The sequence below is a fragment of the Otolemur garnettii genome, unplaced genomic scaffold, assembly GCF_000181295.1.
Source record: "Otolemur garnettii isolate 467f Iridium unplaced genomic scaffold, OtoGar3 scaffold00017, whole genome shotgun sequence".
In the NCBI taxonomy this organism is placed as follows: domain Eukaryota; kingdom Metazoa; phylum Chordata; class Mammalia; order Primates; family Galagidae; genus Otolemur; species Otolemur garnettii.
The window spans coordinates 5,102,852-5,108,492 of NW_003852412.1; the positions used below are offsets into that span (position 1 = coordinate 5,102,852).

Consider the following 5,641-nt stretch of genomic DNA (forward strand, 5'->3'; position numbering starts at 1 on the left):
TGCCTAAAGGATTTTATGCTGCAGAAGACTTTTTTTTTTATTAAATCATAAACACATAGATCACATATACATTAATGCATTTATGGGATACAATGTGCTGATTTCATATACAATTAGGAATGCTTACATCACATGGGTTAATATATACCTCATCTTGTTTACTTAGTTATTGTGTTAAGACATTTATACTCTATACTAATAAATCCAACATGTACCTTTGCATTATGCACCATAGGTGTTATCCCACCATTCACCCTCCCTCTATCTGACCTCCATCATACCTCCTTCATCTTGGACCATGGATGTGATCTATTCTTCATATGAAAGTGTAAGTAATTGTAAATTGGTTTCATAATAGTAGTGAGTACATTGGATATTTTTTCTTCCATTCTTGAGATACTTTACTAAGTAGGATATGTTCCAGCTCCATCCATGTAAATGTAAAAGAGATAAAGGCTCTATCTTTTTAAAGATAGTATACATATACCACAATTTATTAATCCATTCATGGGTCAATGGGTACTTGGGCTTCTTCCATGACTTGGCTATTATGAATTGAGTTGCAATGAACAAGCTAGTGCAAAGTTGTTATAAAGTGATTTTTGGTCTTTTGGATATACACCTAGTAGAGGAATTGCAGGATCAAACGGCAGGTCTACTTTTAGATCCCTGAGTATTCTCCATACTTTTTTCTAAAAGGGATGTATTACCTTGCATTCCCACCAGCAGTGCAGAAGTATTCCCTTTTCTCCACATCCACACCAACATCTATAATTTTGGGATTTTGTTATGTGAGTCACTCTTACAGGGGTTAGATGATATCTCAAAGTGGTTTTGATTTGAATTTCTTTGATGATTAAAGATGATGAACATTTTTTCATGTGTCTGTAGGCCATGCACCTATCTTCTTCAGAGAAGCTTCTGTTCAAGTCCCTTGCCCACAATGAAATGGGATTACTTGTTCTTTTCTTATTAATAAGTTTGAGTTCTCTGGTTCTCTGGTGGATTCTGGTTATCAAACCTTTGTCAGAAGCATAACCTGCAAATATACTCTCCCATTCTGTGGGCTGTCTGCTTGTTTTACTTACTGTGTTCTTGAATGTGCAGAAGCTTTTTAGTTTGATCAGATCCTGGTAATGTATTTTTGGTGTTGCTTCAATTGCCTGGGGTTTCTCCTCATAAAGTATTCTCCCAGGCCAATTTCTTCAAGTGTTTCTCCTGCACTCTCTCCAAGAATCTTTATAGTTTCATGTCTTAATTTTAAATCTTTTATCCAGTGAAAGTCAATTTTTGTTAGAAGAGAAAGGTGTGGGCCCAGTTTCAGTCTTCTACAAGTAGCCAGCCACTTCTCCCAGCACCATTTGTTAAATAGGGAAGCTTTCCCTGATTTATATTTTTGATGGGCTTATCAAAGATCAAATGACCATAAGTGTCTGGGTTCATCTCTTGATTCTCTATATCTACCTCTCTACTTTTGTGCCAATACCATGCTGTTTTGATCACTATAGATTTATAGTATAGTTTGAAGTCTGGTAGCATGATTCCTCCTAATTTGTTTTTATTTCTGAGTAATGTCTTGGCTATTCAAGGTTTTTTCTGGTTCCATATAAAATGAAGTACTATTTTTCCCAGATCTTTAAAGTATGACAATGGTGCTTTGATAGGGGATTGCAGTAAATTTGTAAATTGCTTTGGGTAACATGTACATTTAACAATGTTGATTCTTCCTAGCCATGAGCATGGTATGCTTTTCCATTTTTTAACATCTTCAGCTATTTCTTTTCTCAGAGTTTCATAATTCTCTTTATAGAGATCTTTCACATCCTTTGTTAGGTAAATTCCCAAATATTTCATCTTCTTTGGCACAACTGTAAAGGGAATATAGTCCTTGACTGTTTTTTTGGCTTGACTATTATTGGTATATATAAAAGCTACTGATTTGTGAGTATTGATTCTGTATCCTGAGATGCTGCTGTATTCTTTGATCACTTCTTTGTGGTGGAGTCCCTGGCATTTTCCAGGTATATAGGATCATACCATCAGTGAAAAGTGAAAGTTTGATCTCTGACCCTATTTGGATACCTTGATTGCCTTTTCTTGCCTGATTGTGATGGCTAAGACTTCCATTGCAATCTTAAAAAGCAGTGGAGACAATGGGCAACCTTGCCTGGATTCTGTTTGCCAGCATCTTATGAAATATTTTTGCATCTATGTTCATTAAAGATATTGGTCTGTAGTTTTCTTTTCTTGTTGGGTCTTTTCCTGGTTTGGAGATTAGGGTGATATTTGCTTCATAGAATTTGTTGGGAAATATTCCTTTTTTTTCAATGTTTTGGAAAAGGTTAAGTAATGTAGGTACTAGTTCCTCTTTAAAGGTTTGATAGAATTCTGATGTGAAGCCATCTGGTCCCAGACTCTCTTTTGGGGGGGAGATTTTGTATAGTTGATTCTATTTCAGTACTTGATATAGGTCTGTTCAGCATTTCCAATTATTTCTGATTAAGTCTACAAAGTTGAAAAGCTTCCAAGTATTGGTCAATTTCTTTCAGATTTTCATATTTCCAAGAATAAAGTTTTTTGTAGTATTCATTAAGAATTTTTGAATTTCTGAGGTGTCTGTTGTTATTTCACCTTTGTCATTTCTGATTGATGATATTAAGGACTTTAATTTTCTATTTTTGCTTAGTTGGCCAAATTTGTTGAATTTTTCAAAAAAATCACCTTTTTGATTCATTGATCTTTTGAATAATTCTTTTGTTTTTTATTTCATTTAATTCTGCTCTAATTTTAGTTATTGCTTTTCTTCTGCTGGGTTTGGGGTTGGAATATTCTTCTTTTTCTAGTTGCTTAAGATGTCCCATTAAGTTATTGACTTCCTCTCTTTCCCTCCTCTTGAGGAAGGCTTCCAACACTATAAATTTCCCTCTTATGACTGCCTTTGCAGTATCCCAGAGGTTCTGGCAATTCGTGTCTTCATTAATGCTTTGTTCCAAAAATTTGTCAATTTCCTTCTTAATCTCATCTATCATTCAGCATAAGGTTATTTAGTTTCTATGTCTTTGTCTGAGTATGCAGATACCTGTTATTGGTGAGTTCAACTTTTATTGCATGATGATCCAAGAAAATACAAGGAATAATTTCTATACTTTTAAATTTGCTGAGGTTAGACTTGTGACCTAAGATGTGATCAATTTTGGAGGATGTTCCATGGGCTGATGAGAAGAATGTGTATTCAGTTTTGCTAGGATGAAATGATCTATCAATGTCTGTTAAACTCAATTGTTGTATGGTGAAGTTTAAGTCCAAAATTTATTTGCTTAGTTTCTTATTGGAGGATCTATCCAACACTGCCAAAGGAGTGTTAAAATCTCCAACTATTATGGTACTAGAGGAAATCAAGTTGTTCATGTCTGTTAGTCTCTCTTATAAATTGAGGCATTTTCTGGTCGGGTGCATAAATGTTAATAATTGAAATCTCATCATGTAGAGTGTTACCCTTAACAAATATGAAGTGACCATCCTTACCTTTCCTTACTTTTGTTGGTTTAAAGCCTATAGTATCTGTGAATAAAATTGCCACCACTTTTTTCTGATTTCCATTTGCCTGGATTATAGATGACCATCCCTTCACCCTTAGTCTATATTTATCTTTTAATGTAAGGTGAGATTCCAGAATGTAGCAGATATCCGGCCTGAGTTTTTGTCTCTAGTCAGCCAGCCTGTGCCTCTTAGGAGGACAGTTTAAGCCATTCACATTAATTGAGAGTATTGATAAGACTCGTAGTATTTTGGGTGTCAAGTTTTTCAAAAGTTCAGTGGACATTTTTAATCTTTTCACCACTGTGGAAATTGGGTTTTGGTCAAGAATTTCAGAGTGAGTTTACTTTGGTGGTAGAGCATTGTGCTGGTCATTATGGAGAATGGGTCTGATGATATCCTGAAGAGCTGGTTTGGTTATGGCAAATTTCTTCAACAGTGTAAGTCATTAAAGTATTTAACTTCTCCATCATAAATGAAGCTCAATTTAGTGGGATACAGGATCCTGGGCTGAAAGTTGTTTTATTTTAGGAAATTGAAGGTCAATGACCATCTTCTTCTGGCTTGAAACGTTTCAGCAGAGAGATCTGCAGTCATTCTAGTATTCTTCCCCTTGTAGGTTATGATTTTCTTACATTTGGCTGCTTGCAGGATTTTCTCCTTCATATTAACTTTGGCAAAGTTAATTACAATCTGTCTAGAAAATGCTTTATTTGGGTTGAGTCATGCTGGGATTCTGAAACTGTCTGCTATCTTAATTTCAGTGTCTCTTGCCATGCTTGGGAAGTTCTCCTCAATTATCTCTTGGAGTATAGTATCTGTGCCCTTAGAACCATCCTCTAGGCAGTGGCTGTTAGCATGGGCTAAAGCAAGGAGCCCAGGGGCTTCTGGAGCAGCTGCCTCCTCTGCCCACAAAGCCCTGCTCTGGCGATTCCAGGGGACCAGCTATTGCATCTCCCAGGGAATGGGACCCAGGCAGGCCATGAGCTCTGAGTGCCCCAGCTGGACAGAGGCACTGCAGGCCACCATGGCCGAGCTGCACGCTGGCGCCATGTTGGCAGTCCCCACTGATACACTGTACGGCCTGGCCTGCTTGGTGAGTTGCTCAGAGGCACTGTGCAATGTGTACCACCTCAAGGGCTACAGAGGCCAAACCACTGGCGGTATGCCTGGGCCATGTGGCCAACGTCTACAGGTACTGCTATGTGAGAGTGCCAGAGGAGCTCCTGAAAGACTTGTTGCTGGGACCAGTGACTCTGGTGATGGAACGCACAGAGGCTCTCAACAAGGACCTAAACCCCTTTACTCCTCTTGTAGGCATCCAGATTCCTGACTTCGCCTTTATGCAAGATTTGTCCCAGATGTTTGGGGACCTCTTGCTCTCATAGTGCCAACCTCAGCTGCCAGGCCAGTTCTCTGAATGTTGAAGAGTTCCAATACCTCTGGCCTCATTTGTCCTTGGTCACTGATGGAGGACCAATTGGAAATAGCCAGAGGCCTGAGTGTCACCTTGGCTCAACTGTGGTTGATTTATCTGTGCCTGGAAAGTTTGGTGTTATTTATCCTGGCTATGCCCCTAGAAAGAACTACAGTCATCCTCCAACAGAAGTACAGACTGCTTCCCTCACACAGATCCTGTTTGTGAAACTCAGAAGGAGGGAAAGCACAAGGACTGGTGCTCGATACTATATGTCTGTCCACTAGTAGTTGGCAAGGCCTCATTTGTAGAGGCCACTGGAGCTACATCACCAGCCTGACCCCATAGGCAACATAGACCAAGTCCCAAAAGTGCTGATTTAGCCTCGCACCTGGGGGAAAGGTTGTATTTATTATTTATAGTTTTAATATGTCAGCCAAAAGCTGAATAAAGAGGTTAAGAACATTCCTAGGTGGGCTTATTTTAACTGAACAGTAATGTAAGTAAGAAATTTGGAATCTTGTGCAAGCCCCCTCTCTGGTAGCATTCAAGGTTCAAACCAGATAGAAGTGCCAGTGCTGTTTCAAACTCTCAGGTAACCAAGGGCATGGATTGGGCTTCCAAAGTTGGAACCATTTTAGGATAAAGAGTATGGAACCAAAGGCCAAACACTGGTTCCTCTGAAGC

General features: G+C 38.6%; 1 pseudogene; it reads left to right on the forward strand.

The window, feature by feature from the left end:
* The first annotated feature begins 3,913 nt into the window (after window positions 1-3,913).
* Window positions 3,914-5,182, forward strand: LOC100945750 (annotated as a pseudogene).
* The last annotated feature ends 459 nt before the right edge of the window (window positions 5,183-5,641 follow it).